Source organism: Malaya genurostris, chromosome 2 (assembly GCF_030247185.1).
Source record: "Malaya genurostris strain Urasoe2022 chromosome 2, Malgen_1.1, whole genome shotgun sequence".
In the NCBI taxonomy this organism is placed as follows: Eukaryota; Metazoa; Arthropoda; class Insecta; order Diptera; family Culicidae; genus Malaya; species Malaya genurostris.
Genome location: NC_080571.1, coordinates 122,031,125 through 122,048,995, shown reverse-complemented (window position 1 = coordinate 122,048,995; position 17,871 = coordinate 122,031,125). Strand labels below are relative to the sequence as shown.

Here is a 17,871-nt window from a genome sequence, read left to right as displayed (position 1 = left end):
ACGTGGACCATAAAAAGGTTATTTGCCATGCACATGAATATGGGTAATGTACCTTTCTCCGCTTGTATTCTTTATTGTAGGCAATATGTCAACTAAATGATTTGTTGCTGTTCCATGACACGATTATATATGAATGTATTGTGGTATTTGTTATAATTCAGATTGGATTAAAAATATGCAAAGTGTTGGTGCTACATTCCGTTGTGGAACTTGACCTTCTAATTTGAACATACTTCGCATCTGATTCTCAATAGAATGACAATCGCATGACTATTGCTACGATCCTTCTGGCACTACATGATCTTGTTAACCGTGGATTTGACAGTTAAAAGAAAAATGTAATCACGTAATAGTTAACTTAGATACAATTGGAATAAAACGTGTTTTGTGATACTATAGATTTTTCCATATATACCTATATACCGCTGTCCGTTTGTAGTTTCGGTGGTTCCGCGTTGGTAATTCCGAGTATATCTTTACGGTCCTTTTACACCGGATAAAATAGTAAACCGCGATGGGTAAGCTGGTATCCCAACGAATTGCATCGCTAATGCAGTTGAAATGGGAATGCTCGGAAGCAGACAAAATTCATGACCGGCTTGGCCAGTTAAAGGAACTTTCGGTAAACGGTAAAGTAATCTAATGTCGTTTTCGCTTGATGCCAGTTTCCATTCTAATTGCTGTCAAACCGTTTGTTTGAAGTCAGAAGTCGAACCCAGTTTCAACGTTGTTGAACTGAAAATCGAGTCAGTTTCGAACCTGGTTTTAAAATCAGTTTTACTCAAACCCCCGTTGCTAAGTGCGAAATCAACATAGTTTATTGAAAAGTGTTTGTTTGACGACTACCCTGGATTAGTATCAGTTTTCTCAAGCAAAAACGACATAAGAAGACGTATTTCGTCAACTAAACACGCTTTGAAATGAGTTCAACACTCGCGATCCGTGGTTTATCTACCTGCTATTGGGCAAAATGGATAAAGAAACACGTTCGCCGAGGGCGCAACGAATTATTTACATGGAGAATCCGACGTTCGAGAAGTTTTTGAATTTGAATTTAAGAAGTTGGACATTCTAAACGAGAATTAATGCTAAAAGTAAAGTTATCCGTGTACAAAGAAGTGACGGATCCTTACAGCATGCACGTGCCTTACTCGATTCTGATTCAAATGCGGATGTGTTTGGCAGATCCAAACTTCAATCAACCTGGTCCCATCGACATTATCCTAGGTTTGGATGCCTTTCTTGCTCTTCTGGTAGCGTGGCAAGTCAACGACTTAGGAACTCCTGTGGCCCAAAACTGAGAGCGGAAGTATAACTATCAATTTAAGGGTCGTTTTGACGCTTCGCGCGCGTCATCAATGGTGTATCCCTCAACGATCGAGTAATGGCAGGGTCAAATGTTAATCTAGATCTCTTCACGGTTTTTCTCCGATTTTGGTCGAGAGCGGGTTGCATTCGCAGTAGATGTGGAGAAAATGTATCAAATTACACGTTTATTGTCCGCGTGTTGGCGTACGTAAATCGCTTTATTCAGGCGCTTCAAGGAGCGATCTTAGAATCATTGTTGACACCAAGTGAATTCTATCAAGCCAAGATAAAGCTAGCTTAAGCAGCTCAATACGTATCATTTAAATGGGAACTATGATTGATTCGGAACTGTCAGAAAGTGTCATTTAAACCATTGGCTGGTTTGCATCCTTTTCTGGATGGAACTGGCTGGAAGGCAGTCGTCTGCAACAGGCACCTTACTCCTATGATATTGAGCACCCTATTATGCTTCCACGTGATAGTCGTGTAACGGAATCGTTATTGCGAGATCTTCATCTCCGAGACATGTATTCAGGAACAAATTTACTAACATCTACAGTGAATCAACAACATTGGATAGTCGGCCACGACACAATTGTTCTTAGAATTGTTAAGCGTTGTGTTCGCTGTATAAGATTGAAGGGAAAACAGTGAATCAATTGATGGGAAGTTTACCAGTACCTCGTGTGGTTATTTGGCGGTATTCGTGAGTTTATCAAAGAGAAGCAGCTAGTGATTTGTCTACAAGTGTGTTCATTGCAGCACTAAGGCTACGTAGAAATCCAAATGAGATTTGGTCAGACAATAGCACAGGAGCTGTCTGCTACACTTTCATCTGGAAGGTTTTTGTCAAATGGATGGCATCAAATGCATTTTCAACTCTCCATCATCGCCACATCGTAGAGGAATTGGGGAGACTGTGGTCAAAAGCGCCAAGAAACATCTGGTGGCAGCTCTTGGAACATCAGCGACGACCTACGAAGAGTTAACAACGATTTGTTTTGTTCGACATTTTATATTCAGTTTTCGGTATGGCCATCAGAGCCATCTACGATTTTTCCATAATTTCATCTCCGGTGTTAAAACTACCTAGCCATACCGAAAACAGAATATAAAAAATGTTTGGAGGATTATATCAAGCGCTGGCATAAGTGTGTTTCAGATGAAGGGAACAATATCGATATTAATGAATAATCTTTTATTTTTAATTGTCTGAATAAATTCCTGGAACTGTTTGATTAGGGTAGTATTTACTCGATTTGATAATGAGGCAACAAAACAACAGAACCATATCCATCCGGCTTAGAAAAGAACCAATGCAGCAAGGCTTATCAACCTTACCAACTGTTATATGAATGCAATGCAGAAATCGGATAAGTGAAAATTAGTTTGAAAAACCGGTTTAAGTATTATTGAAAGTAAAATCCAGATAAAAAATTAAGTGCAATAACTGGACTGTTGCTCTTGGTACCTCGGCTTTTATTAATTGAATATCATAAGTAGATGTCGTATGTCCCATTCGTAGGCAAAATAATGTTACTTTTCAAAATGTTAAACCTTTCTCTGCCTCTATTTAACAATTCACAGTTCAATCATTGTTCTTGAAACGATCAATTTAGACCACCGATTTGGAAAACGTATTAATCGATAGTCATTAGTGGTTTAATCAATATTTATTATTGTGTTATTATATTGTGTGATTCAATAGGGGAGAGTCGGCAGCCTTGGGCCATTCTTTGGTAATTCATACATAAAAATTGAACTTGAAAATTTGTTGGCTCCATGATGGGTGCCTTAGGTCAAAACTATCATAATTGAATTTATAATCAATTGATAAAACTGAACAATACTGTTGCTTGTAAAGAAAAAAAGAATTTGGTTGGTATCTGCTAATAAATTCATATTTTTATTACAAGTAGTATCGTAAATTATGATGTATAATGTCATGCAAGTAAAAAGGCGGGTAGGTAATGTCACAGACATAACTGTAGGACGTGAATACGAATAAAACTGACATGCTTCTTTAATACATCCGTACATCGATAATCGTTCGTATTAGTTGATTGTGTGATTTTTGCGACTTTTTTTGCTTCCAGAATTGTAACGGTGCATCTATTATAAAATATAACTTATTGATGACAAGCATATTCTTCCACACGAATTCCAGATTCCAGAGCTGAAAATCCGAATTAAACTCCAACATGCAGATTCTTTACTCTTTACCTGGACTCCGGAAATGAATTCCAAATCTGAATATAGGTGTCTAATTCTGAAACTGAATTTGGGAAGAAATTCTAGAATCCAGATCTAAAATTCACATCTTGAATTTTGTTGCACAGTGGTAAAGATGAATTTCCGAAACAGAATTCTGCATTCGAATTTCAAAGTACAGAACTTGTATATTACAGCTGAATCGTTTTCTCTGATAGTCAATTTCATCATTCTCTGCAAAACTGAAGAAAAAGCCTTCATTATGTCAACCTCACGGTAAAAATTTTGAACCAAAAAAATTTACATGGCCGTCGCAAAATTGAGGTTATATTTTTTTCGTTCGTGGTAATCAAATAATCAAGTATGAAAATCACTGAAATTGCTCACTTTACTTCCAATAAAAAATTCAAATATGTTCCTTCAATACCTTTCGATAAAACACGAGCTGCCCAAGGTTTGCGTCGGCCCTAGACTGCCAACTCTCCCCTATACGTATATGGAGGCAAGTACTGAATTCATTCGCAGGGTATATCACAGAACAAAACTGTAGTTTTTATAAGGTTGAAGTATAACATTCAAGCCTAAAAACATGTCAAAAGAGAAAAACAAACATTTGATCGAATGCTCAAGTTCTATTTGTGCCTTTCCGGCTAGGCATGAACTTTCTAACAAGAATGTATTTAACATCACAATTCCACCTGTCACCTGATAGCATGATAAGCGTAAACTAATTTTCTATAGTCAAGGCGGCAATGATCGATCGAAACAGAAAAAATGTCGGAGCCAAAAATGCTTTGAGCTCAACCGAATATTTCTCGTTCCAGAACGCTTGCGGATGATTGACTGAAAGTTTCCAAAGCTGATGACTCGTTGTTTATAGGTGGCCGTTTGCCTCGTCGTTATTTCCGGCGGCACGCAATGTGAATAAGTGAAGGCATAAGTAGCTAATAAATAATTTTAGCTACGAAAACGAGGAAAGAAAAATGTCATCACGCGCACCATACGGATTAGCATGTTTAAGAAAATCGTATGGAATATGGTTGCAAAGTATTCAATCGCTAAAAAAAATCATTCAACTTCCCTGTTTCCATGAAAAGAAGCGTAATCCAATTCTTCATTCGTCTTTATTCTAAAAGTAATCACGAAATCAAATTAAGTCGTAATAATGAATAAATTATGCGCATGTTACATCTATTTTCGGTCTATGTACATCATGTACATGTACTATTCGGTCTGGTACATCAATGAACCATAGGCTTCCGCAGGGAGACATTGAAATATAACAGTATAGTAATATTCTGTTCCTTTTTCGTAATGTGTATTAAATGTAAAGACTGAATGCTTTCAAATCACAGCGCTCGGAATGACAACCTCAAATTGTTCATCGAATATTTCGACTTCTGTAGCTTTCATAATAAATCTGACGTGCCAAAGTCTAGATAATTTTGACTAGCTGTAGTTATCATAAATAATATATGCTTTTGTTTAAATCTGTGCAACCGTAAAAACCATCAAAACTTATAAGTAACCGACAACTCTCAGGCTTTAAGTGCAACTAGAAAACGAAAGGTTATATACAATAAGTGCTCTGGCCTCTTATATGACAATTGTTTCGTCTCTTTTGAAATCCTTCTTTTTAAAGATTTTGAAATCCATCTCTAACAAATTATCTGTATAGTGTATAAATTATTCTATGAAGAATATTAGTTTCAAATATGATTGATTGAATACTGTATGTATCAATTCATTCACCACCGAAAAAGCTAAGTGCACATGTTTTACTCTCGATTCCTCTCTCACACTCGCAAACACGTTCACAACAAAGAAAACGCTAAACTAACTATCATTAACCTGAACTCAAATTGAGTTTAAATACAAAAATAATCCTTATTAGGGGAAGATGCGGTAAAACGCACGCGCGATACAAAACACTTCTCTTGCTTTTCAGACAGACATAATTTGATAAACCACTTCTATCGTTAGTTTAGTGAGCAAAAAATTAAAGTTTTTACATTTTAAGCTCTTTTTTTTTAAGGTGAAATGCATTTACGCACAGTGGGGAGAGTGTGGGACTCTCCACAGGACTACCACTGTATAATTGGAACTACCCACCAAAACACCTTGAATCTTCAACCCTCCATCCCCGGAACTACCTTTAGGTATTACTTCAGGGTGGAAGACTATCGGTGCTCAAAGCACCCTTCCCGGACTTATGCATCGTCGTGGACGTCTGTGTCGTTCTCTCTTACTTTTGGGCCATTTATCTCTCGATTTTGGGCCACTCGTTTCGCTACAGGGTATCGACCAGGAGGATGTCGAGGTCGGTCCGGCGATTCCGGTTGGAGCTTAGCTTCCGGTTCGCTGGCGCCTCGACGACCCAGGGCTGGTTTACATCACGAACTACTCGGCTAATCCCCGACGATGGATCTAGCCTACACCGACGGAAAAGTTCCCCGACAATGGAAGTTTCCCCGGGATCGACGCTCCCGAAATCCGTGAACGGTTCGAACGGCAGGATGCCTGGGTCGGTCCAGTGATTCGATTGGAGGATGTCTTCCGTTTCACTGGCGCCCCGACGATCCATACCGGAGTTACGTCGCCATATACTCATCTAACCCCCGTCGAAGGATCTAGACTACGCCGACAGAGAGCTCCCCGACGAAAGAGTTTCTCCCGACACCGTATCTCGTGTTTTGCAACACGGGACACTCGAATGAAAGCCGATGTCGATTCTGTGATTCCGGTTGGAGCGTGGCGTTCAGTTCACTGGCGCCCCGACGACTCTACTTTGATGCTGTGGCTTCTAGCCTACACCAGCGAAGAATTCCCCGTCGCTTCCGATATCCGTGAACGGATCGATCGGCAGGATGCCTGGGTGATTCGGTTGGATGATGGCTTCCAGTTAACTGGCACCTCGACGATCCATACCGGAGCTACGTCGCAATCTACTTGTTTAATCCCTGGCGGAGGATTTAGACTACACCGACGGAGAGTTCCCCGACAACGGAAAAACTCCCGAACCGACGCTTGTTCGCTGACCCCTCTTTAGCAGCCGGCAGTCGCGGCTGCCTGTTGTTATGCGCTCCAATTCTCAAGCTCTGGAGGGATCGACTTGATAAGCAAAAATAAAGATCTCAAGGATTGATTTGCAACCCCCCAAAAAACGTTGCCCAGCCGTTCGATTTAGCCATCTTCAAGAAAAATAAGCGCTCAAAAATGTTACATACATAGTTCCTGAATTCCTGAATTTCATCTCGATCCAACTCCTGATTATGGAACTACGGAAAGATATAAGTAAAAATTTCAGTTTCAAGAGTATGTTTGCCTTTTTTTTATATAGAAAGGTTATGAAATTACTGTAAAAGCCGAATTTTGAACCGAGTGTCATACTATATACCATTTGAACCAGTACATTTTTGTTCAGTCACTTTCCTCGGAAATGGTTTAACCGATTTTCACAAACATAGGCTTGAATGACCAAAAATTTTCTTTATCAAGAGTGTTTTTCAAGAAAAAATCATGTAACGAGCAGCAATTATGAAAAATTATCTAACTCGGAAATTTTGCTAGCAGATGACTAAACCATTTCACTTCAGTTATACCGGTTGCAAAAGTACCGAAAATTTGGCATAAAATTTAAGATTTCAAACTGTCATATAGAACGACGATAAAACAAATACTATATAGACTATATCGGTCTCCGGATCCAGAAGTCCCAGCAATAGTGGAGCTTACTTCGATTTCTCAGATATAGCTTAACAAATCTTAGAACTGTTTCAATTCGAAGGTTATGCAAGTTGATGTCTAAACAACCTTTTTTGTTTTCTTCCAAGAAGCAAAAAACAGTATTTTTAAGAATGCCATAGTATTATATATGAGAATATGAGTGATTTGAGAAAGCGATCATTACCCCATTAGATGGATTCAAACAGGTTTTGGTTTTGTGTCTTTAGCTTATTTTACCTCGTTTCTCCAAAACCAAAATATGAGACTATAAAACTGTTCGTATCGAAAATCGAGAGCACATTTTCGTTATTTATGCATATCCACACATACACAGACAATTGCTGATGACAATGAACTGAATCGAATAGAAAAATGATTGCAAAGTCGTTTTTCACAGTAATTGTATATTCTGTCTGTATGAGAAAGGCAAATATATAAAAAAGAGATAAGTTCTTAAAAGAATAAATTCTAAAAAATATTATCCTCAGTTTCCGCATTATTGGTTAATAATCTTCTTGAAATTCTATTATTTTACTGTAATTGGTAACTTGACTTAACTAATGACTGTATTCAGGATGGAGAGGGTCATATTTTAGAAGGTCCATATATAAATATTATACAGATTACGGCAACTAGAATATCTTGAAATTAAATAGCCTTCCTCAATCTTCATAAAATCTAGAATATTTTCAGGCCCTTATATTTGTTCAAGTATATTCACCTGCATTATATAACATACAATGCTGTTTTGAAGGTTTTTACAGGCTTCAAAAAAAAAACAATTAAAAACTTCAGTCCAAACTTTACCAGAATCGAGCTACGTTAAGACCCATCACTAAGTGTACTAAGTACTAAGTTGAATGTTGTTGCAATAATAATAATAATAATAGAATAATTACATAGAAAGATAGAGCAGATGTTGCTAATCGCAATTAGATCAAATCCCGACATTTTACTCCTCGTAATATAGTTCGTTTTCAATTATTTCTCCATGAAGATTATTTACTGATCAGTTATCGAGATATAATGTTCTCCCGTTCCAAAAGTAAATGGTTGAGTACGAAAATATTAGCAATTTCATGACAGGCGTGAAAAACGAAGGAATGGAAAGATTATTTTGATTAATGATACCATCTCTTCAAAGACTGAATCTTCTCTTCAAAGACCGGATTACGGTAATTGAGTGCGGTTTCAACGTGAGCAATTTTCACTCTGGTACAGTAGGAAGAAGAGATTATTAAAATGAGCTATGGAAAATTAGCACGTATTGAATAATCGACTACGATGGCCAAAAAACATCTCTAAGATGTGTGTGAATAAAAAAAGAATATTCGTTTAATGATGCAAGTCCAAGCACGCGGAAAAAGTTTATTTTCAAACGTCAAGGTAGTTCTAGGTTCTTCATGTCATTCAAAGAAAGTATATTATTTATTTCTCTCGCAGTGTCCTTCTTCTTCACATTGAACGATCATCCGGTGTGGTCTATTTCTGGTATTCATTCATGGCAAACTTAACGGTCGTTTTTCTGCCCAGAAAACTTTCCCACTTTTGCGAGCCAGCTCCTCTGAAGCATGTGGTTGGTTAATTTAATTCCGTACTTATTTTCCCTCCAAGCAAAACGTGTTACGCTTTTGCAGTTACTATTTTTCGATTACCGATATAGTCGCAAAAGACTGTTCTCTACTCGTGCCAAAACTTTTCCTTAATGAGAAAACTTGTTTTTTTCTTTATTTTTTCAAGTACAATGCTTCACGACTGTTGGCTATCTAATGGCTTTATCTCCCCCATTACAATAAAGACAACATAGTATCCCCTATGGTGTTTCGGCTTACGTTCAACTTCGATCTGAATAACTATAATTTTGACAAATTTGCTATTCATTCGTCATTGCTTTTCACCAGTACTCCTGTTGTTTCCTTGCTAAACATCAGATTCACAAGTCGATTTCGCTACTACCGCTATAATTCGATCTAAATTTCAACCTTGGAAAAAAGTTCTGTTTTGCAATTTGTACATAATATAAACACCTACTACGACTTATCCTCAACATAGATTTTGGTTGACTAGTGACATTACGGCGTGGTTTTTCGTGGTTACCACCATCTGTCACCTTCAATCTTCATCTGACAGGAGTGTTTGATTGAATTTTGCTCACGTAATTGATTACCATAGCTGTCAAGCATAGAAGCGTGGTATCGTCTATGCAATATTTTGCTATCTCGGCTCAACGCCTTGGTCTCAGGAGGAAAGAACAAAAAGCAAATTTATCACACGGTGATGTGGCAAATTTAATTACTTTCTTGGAAACCGCTCGGTACTTCATGCGATGAATATTTAACTACCAAAGCAGACTGTGCATATTTTTCAGCTTAATTGCATTTAGTCTAAAGTTTAGTAAAAATCAAATCAATGATAACGTTGTTAGGGCAAAGCTTGCAATCTACAATAATGAATAAATATTCGATTCACTTTCAATTACAAGTTTAATTTGTTTAGAAGAGAGTCTAATGTATAAGCCATCTCTGACCACATCTTCTTGAAGGTGTAGTACCTCAATTAAAGGTGTTGTGCTTTATACCGTTCAAATAATTCTACAATAAAATAGCAATGCGAGAGATCAGCACAATCTAACACAAAAACTGCCCTAAGGTAGACAAAATGAATTTGCTTTATTCAATACGATAGACTAGCAGAACGATTTCCTGGTACACTTCACTTTATTTATTGTACCACGATGCAGTGGCACTGAAATTCCTGGGACCTAGTAATTGCTAGTCATTTGCATTGATTATTTTTACAAACTGTAAATAGAAAAAAGCGCACATTTGCAATCGAACGATTGAAATTACAATTTTTTTCCAATCCCAAGCTGCCGAGGGTAAGGTGATAGAATGTGCAAAAAAATGATGAAACAGTGTACTCGATTTTCTCGGACACCGCTCAACCGATTTCATTCAAATTAGATTCAAATTTAAGGCCCTATAGTTCCATAGAATACGTAGGTTTTGGGAATACCGGATCATCGTTCCTGATTCTGGAAGTACCGGGTAAGTGGTTGTGTGCTCCAAACCGGAAATCCAAATTCTCAGAAATGGACAGACGGATCTTCGCAAATTCATTTTTAAATGAACAGTATTATGTTTTCATATGATGATGAATGAATTTATCCAGATCTGGTTTCTGGTTCCGGAAATACAGGGTAGTGTTTATAAAATTGCAACCTGTCTTATAGAGCGATAGTGCAAAAATCGTAAGAATTTGGGTCAAAATGGCTTCAATTTATAGGTTATGCTAATTGCTGGCCAAACGAACCGATTTACCGTTATACCGGTTTCCAGCTCCCGGTTCCGAAAGTACAGAATATAGTGGTTGAAAAAAACAAAAAACGGAACTCTTTTCATTTTCTCTGAAACAGCTGAGTCGATATTCACCAACTTAAACTCTAATAAAAGAGTTAATATCTATGAAAATAGACTGCTTTTGACCTATGGTCGAGTCTCACTTCCGGTCCGAAACAACAGGGTATATCAAAGCCTATAGTTCCATCCATAGCCGATTCTTAGTGTACAGAATCATTTCATGGCTAGTACTATGGGTCCTACTGACACTAAGAATCCTTCCAGGTCGGGGCTCGAACATACGACAACTGTCTTTCAAGACCAGCGTCCTATGCATTGGTAAGGTAACAGGGTGAGGTGCGCTTAAAATTTTAAACCGTCTTTTAAAGCAAAAATGCACAAAACGAAGAATGCCTATTAACTTGGGCTAGAACTGTTAAAAATTGAAAAGGTTATGATACTTTCCTGTTCTTGTTCAATATTCAAAAAAAGCTTATTGAGTTATATGAGAAAGGCATCATAACACTACTAGGTGGATTGAAACAAGTTTGAAATTTTCAACACTCATCTCCCTATGACTTTGAAGCCATAGAACAATTTTTATGAATCTGAGTTTGAGAAAATCGGTTCTTAAGGAACCGGTATCCTGGGACGGGTATAGACGAGTTCGGTTCATTTGGCCAGCACTAACATGACCTACAAATTGGAATAGATTGTAGCCCGATTTAGAAAAAATACACGGCATTTGTTTCTTATATAGCAATACATTATACTGAACACTCTTGGCCTCGTGGTTCCAGAACCGGTAGACAGATTCCAAAAAACAACTCATGAATCTCGTATGGGACTACGAAACCTGTTATTTGAACTCAAGTTTGTGCAAATCGGTTCAGCCATCAGTGAGAAGAGAGACTGGAATTATTTAACACATGTACACACAGATATAGCTCAACTCGACGAACTGATATCGGTACATGCCATTAAGCCCTCCGATTCAAATTTTACTAGTCCAGATTTCATGCAATTTATAACCTTTCTATATTAGAAAGACAAAAACAATAATGAAACGTAAAAAGTAATCTCAATATCTGAAAATGTTATGTTTTTCAATTTTTCATTCATTAATTTACTTCACACGACTCAAAATCCTTGAGACTTGTCATTATGGAATTTAAAACGATAAAAACAAATGCTAGTCGGAAGGACCAAGTCTGGGTAGTATGGCAAGTGGGGAAAAAGTTACCATCTGAGTTAAGAAATTAAGATTTTTACCGTTTTTACTGTGCGCAAAACGGCTTCCTCATGTTTTAAGGAGTTTTCGGGTTTTTTTATCGAGAAATGCTTTATTCAAATTCATCGTTTAAAGTCAGCAGCGATCAGTATTTACAGTTTCCCTTAATTCACAGTTTCAATTGGACACTTTTTCCATCCCTCCAAACGCATTGTTTTCTTTCCGAAGCGATTACGTTTAGCAAATGATGTTGATGGTTGGCCGGGGTCGATCCGTGATTTTCTGTGCTTGGGATTCTCAAAACAAATCCATTCCTCATCTCCCATCACGATTTGGTGCGGAAAAACTCTTTGTTTAATGCAAAATTTCGCTCACCATTTACCGCTTGACTTGCTGAGTCGCGACCGATAAAGCATGTTCCCCGTTAGTTTCAACAAGAATTCGATAGGATTTAGCAGCACTTTTATTTGTAAACCAATCAAGGAATCAACATTCCCCGCAAATGCTCTTTACTTGGCAAGAGTTGATACATGTTCATTTCACTTATTCTATATAACACTAACTTATAATTGACTAAGCAGCAATGGATTTATACAACGTTATGTTACATAAAAAAATAACACAGTACTTTCGACGGTGAACGAATCTCTGATTGAAACATCTCTTGAAAAAAATCCTGCATTATTAATTGGCATACCTGGTATGAACTGTATATTCGATAACTTGAGTAATGACTTCGATTAGCCATCTATCACGTAATGCTTTCACAGGAGTGTTCTAGTCACTTATTTGTTGTCCATTAACGTCTAAATTCAAAAGTACAAGAGTTGAGAATGTTGTATGCCTGCTAGATGTAGAGATTATATAATTTTCTACCCCACCGGATTTTCACTTTTCCCAAAATAAAATGAAATAAATCAAATCTATTAAAAATAACAACGAAAATACAACTACTGAAACAGTGCAATGTACTTTGAACCGACGGCCTATGCAATTTTTTTCAAACTCATCACCCTATCACACCGAAACCGAAAAGTGAATCAGGGCTTTATTCAGCTTGTACGAAATAAGTTCCATTTCGAAATTTTAGATCACTATTTACGGTAATTTCAAGGATGAAACTGTGACCAATATTTTCAAAGTCAATTCATATGACCATTAACAAAAAAATTGGAACAGTATTGAGCCCAATTCAGAAGATTTTCATATTTATTGCATTAGTCGTCAATTATTAATGACTGCCTAAAATTTAAAAAATTCTGCACTCTATAATTCCGGAACCAAAAGTTAGATCCGGTAATAAAATTAATAGCCACAAATGAGACCATAAACCTTTTTATTTAAGCCATTATTCGACACATACACACTTTTACCTAAACACCCCAGATGTCGTATAAGGTGGCATAGATCAAATTCGAAAAAAATGGCTTAAAACACTTCATGGAACCATCATCGCATATTACACATATGACGTTTTCACACAAATTTACTGCGATGTGTGTCAAAAACCGCATAATCATTTTGAACATCTGAAGCGATCGACTCTGTGAAAACGAAAACGCTTACATATGAAATCTAATTCTGCATTCGATAATGCAACAGAGAATTTTCTACGCGTGGGATCAAAATCGGAACAATGTGTCAAAAAATGTGAACACCGATAAAAATTAGGAAAAGATAGTGAGAAAATGTGAGAAGATCTTTAACACATCTCATTATTCAATCTTCTATATCATTTTGAATGTAACTCTCTCACTTACTCACCATAATTTCTTCTATTGTTCATAGCGATATAGTATAGTAAATCAAAGCTATGGTATAAGGCTTTTTTTATTGCGCATGAGTAAGTTTTTTTCCGTGGTAATACTGTTTTATCGAAGTTACGATTTTATTAAAAACACATCACTATTCACGAACTAAACTCTTTCCCACATATTTGATACAATCTTGCGCTAACCAAAAACACAGAATAACATTTTCACGGAATGTTAATAACATTGAATCTAAATATAAACTACGAAACCCTTCGTTAATATAAGAAGACAGAACTATAAAATCTCAAATTCACTACGATGGATGAACAATGTATTCAATGAAAACCTTTGTCGGTTTTATTTTAAAACTAGGCGGATGAAAACAGATGACGCTGGTTGACAATCAAGAAGTTCTAGCTCCAAATCTCGGCAGCCGGATAAAAACTGTGATTTCACTAGTTAGTTTTCACATATTCGATCTGAAATGACTCTTTTTATCAGCAACATTATAACGAAAGCCACACAATTGTTTTACACACTAACAATCGACTAAGGTTGTGGACCATTTCGATAGTAATATTAGCTTTTGGTTAGAACCTGACAGCAAACAGTCGTTCTCTATATTGCAATTATACTCATTTTATTTTCTGTGCAGTTGAATCCATATAATTTCCCATATGACAAATTATAAATTGGGTCGAAGTTTAAGTCAATCATATAAAAAATAACTATCAAATTCTCAAATTTTAATCAATGCATACAATTTCTTAAAGCGTTTGGTAACATAAAATGTATGACTGTGCTACCACAAAAAAAAATTATTTAGATTCATGGATCAAACCATTTAAATTTAATAATACATTTTATAAAGACTGTCCCAGAAAGCATGGACGCAACCAAAAACCGCTGCCATTTCGCAATGGTTCAGAATCTGTCCATTTTTTTTGGCTGCGTCCTGTTGTTTACACTCTTCTCTAACCACTTGTGCAGTTGTTTATTCGTTTTCATTAGTTTGTTTCGAAATGCGTGGACTTTCAGCAGAACAACGTCGAAAAATTGTGCACTAATGGTGCACAGAACGCGGACTGTCACTGAGAAAGATAGCAAAAATGAAAGGAGTAAGTGAAAAAGTCGTGCGAAATGCAATCAGGAAGTTCGGTGAGGATAACACCTTTGAGAATAAACCGAAAACGGGTCGAAAAAAAGGCCATGCTAACCCTCAGTTGGATAAACGTATACTGAAGGCGTTCGAGCAAAAGAAGGAGGATTCAGTTCGGGATGTGGCCAAAAAAGTGGGCACTTCGAAGTCAAATGTTCTCCGCGTTAAAGAACGTTTGAATCTTCGAACTTATAAGAAGCAGAAACAACCAAAACGTAGTCCGAAGCAAGAAGCATCGATCAGGCCGAGGGTTCGAAAGCTGTACAATACGGTTCTTGCTGGAAATTTGAACTGCATAATTATGGACGACGAAACCTATGTGAAACTCGATTACAAATCCTTGCCCGGACCACAATATTATACGATGCGAGAAGGGCACGTTTTAAACCAGTCCGAGACATGGATTGAAGTCGAAAAAATTGGTAAGAAAGCTATGGTCTGGTAAGCAGTTTGTAGCTGCGGTAAGATTTCGAAACCCTTTATCACCACTGCTTCAATGAACAGTGAAATATACATCAAAGAATGTTTACAAAAACGACTTCTACCCATGATTCGAAATCACAAGGATCCTGTTGTTTTCTTGCCCACAACTTCGACCAATTGAGGAATTTTGGGCATTAACGAAGGCACATCATAGGAAACATGTCTCGGCAGCCGAAACCATTCAACAGTTCGAAAAAGATTGGAAGAAAGTGTCAAAACTTGTCGCCAAGAAGTCTGTACGGAATTTAATGAGGAACGTTCGCAAGAAGGTGCGCCAGCTAGACTACAATGGCTAAGTAGCAAATGTTGAGAATAATATTCTGTTGTTGTAATCTAATATTATCACAGTATATCGAATAAAATTTGAATATCTAACACTTGTGAATTATTTACAGCGGAATCAAAGTGCGTTCATACTTTCTGGGACAGTCTTTACTATTTCCGATATCAGTAAACCACATGCTACAAGTCATCGGCAGTCTTATACCACTTTAAGGTAGATTGTGTACTTTTTCAAAAGTATAATCTATTTCATCTGTGGAATATCAGAGTGTTTCTTATTTCCACACATACACCGATACAACCAGCAGTTCAGCAGTATTATCGACCGAAGCCTATTTTTATCTATTAGCATTTTTTTACATTTTCTTAGTAAAAATTATGTCTTATATCAACCAGAATTCAAACTTCTTGTTGGATAAATTTGAAATTTTATGTTGAGTATTCAATTACTCATAAACTTGTTGGAGTCAGATTCTCAGATTCCAATTTATTTGATCAAGGCTATTTTAAATTATTTATATAATCGCACTTTCAGGTATTATAAATTAGAAATATAAACCTGAGTTTCAGACAAAAGTTAATCAACAAACTCCCCTTCCATTCGCATGACAAGTAGGTTCACAATTTTTCCTACAACAACAATCATAGCATTGCAGAAATCAATGATGATTTAAATGGCAATGACCTAATCATGTAAATGATAGAGCCGAAAAGCCACCACACTCAACTAAAATATTATCAATGATATATTGAATTACAATCTAATAAATAGTAAACACATAACACTGTTTATTGTAATTAGTAAGAACTTCTATCACATTTAGATAGAATCACTTTTATTTTAAAAGACAATTATTGTATCTTCGTTTTTAGTAGAAATTGGACTCAATCCTAAGTAAAAATTTCAGTATTCGATTAATGCATTCCAGGAAAATTTCATGGGATGGAGTTAAACTTTCCGCGTTTTGATATCAAATTATTACAAAAAAATATGTACAGATTTCATTACAATCTAAAATAAAATTATCTGTCAAGTAGCGATTAATATTTTATGCATTATTGTGAATTCAATTCTAAATATTTCAATCGCATTAATACATAGTAGGTTTTTTAAATATAACGCAACAACATAAAACATCAGCGTAATAAGCATCTATTTCAAAATTCCAAACTGCGCTTAAAGCAACAAAATAAACAATTCCAAATAATTATTATCATTAATTACAATTATTTTCCCTGTCCGTATCCTTTTTCACCTAACGACACAATTATACTAACTTCGTTCTTTTATCCAATCGAAATCGCTGCCATTGAGAGTGATTTATTCGATGCTCCTTTCGTAAATCCAACTGGTTCGAGTTTTTTTTCGTTTCTACTGGTTCGAATTTTCTTCTTTGCTGTGGCCGTTTTAATAACTTTTAATTTTCACTGCGCTTTTGCACAATTTCACGCTCACTAATTATGAATCCACCAGTAAGTAGAAGAACGCACTTTTCGCAATTTTCGGTGTGTTAATTATATCCAATTGGCCTTGCTTCGCATTTTCAGGATGAACAATAACAATCAATGGAGACACCACGCACTTGGACTATCAGTAGTACATACACTTAATGCATCTCATGTATCACTGCTCTATGATCGCATGGGATCTATCACTTCATTACCTATGAATTTCAAATTCACAAACACCGAACGATGAATCAACATCCGACACGCTTTCTTGCTTTGCCAACTCAACAGAGCCTAAAATTCAAAATGCTTTGTTTGCGGAATGGTTTTATGAACGATTTAATTGTAGCACATTTGACATCGATACTTAAACTGCTTCACTCTTATTACACTTATCATTTATCAGTGTCAGAAATGCTCTGAACTAATGCGATCACACGGATTTTCCTCGAGCCTTAACTGAAAGCGGCACTCCACTGAGACTCTACGAGAACTCTCACAGGAAGATAATCCTTCTCTCATCCATTTCATCACCAAACACAACAATAGCAACACTCATGTGATAGTCCGAATAGCATACAGCTCGGTTCTAAAAACGTGTCCACCTACATCGACCGCGACAAGTCAACTGAAACGTCGGTTCCAGCAAGTCATCATATTTGGCCCACTGTACGGTGTTCGAAGCGGAACGGATAGACGAATGAGAAGGAGGAAAATTTGTCAATGCATCACGAAGAATGCGAACCCTCCAAAGCACGAGAGCAACGGAATTCAACAATACCCATAATGTTCTCTCAGCGGAAGTGAAGTAGGTACATGAACTGGTAGCCACCGTGATGTAGCATAAGTCTAAAAGAGAGGGAGATTTGAACTCCCACTCACAAAAAAAACGAGAAAATGCAAGCATGTGTAACGAAATCACACTGCGAG

At 36.8% G+C, this 17,871-nt stretch overlaps 1 protein-coding gene across 3 annotated transcripts in view; it reads right to left on the bottom strand.

Annotated features, from left to right (window-relative positions):
• LOC131431207 (B-cell receptor CD22) overlaps positions 1–17,578 on the bottom strand; it is a 230,637-nt gene extending 213,059 nt beyond the window's left edge. For 2 of the 3 annotated variants that reach the window (XM_058596786.1, XM_058596787.1), the window contains exon 1: positions 16,771–17,575. The gene's annotated coding sequence lies outside the window, so the exon portion shown is untranslated. Of the gene's footprint in view, positions 1–16,770 lie in introns of all 3 variants that reach the window. The other variant, XM_058596788.1, reaches the window with a different exon arrangement.
• Positions 17,579–17,871: the final 293 nt, after the last annotated feature.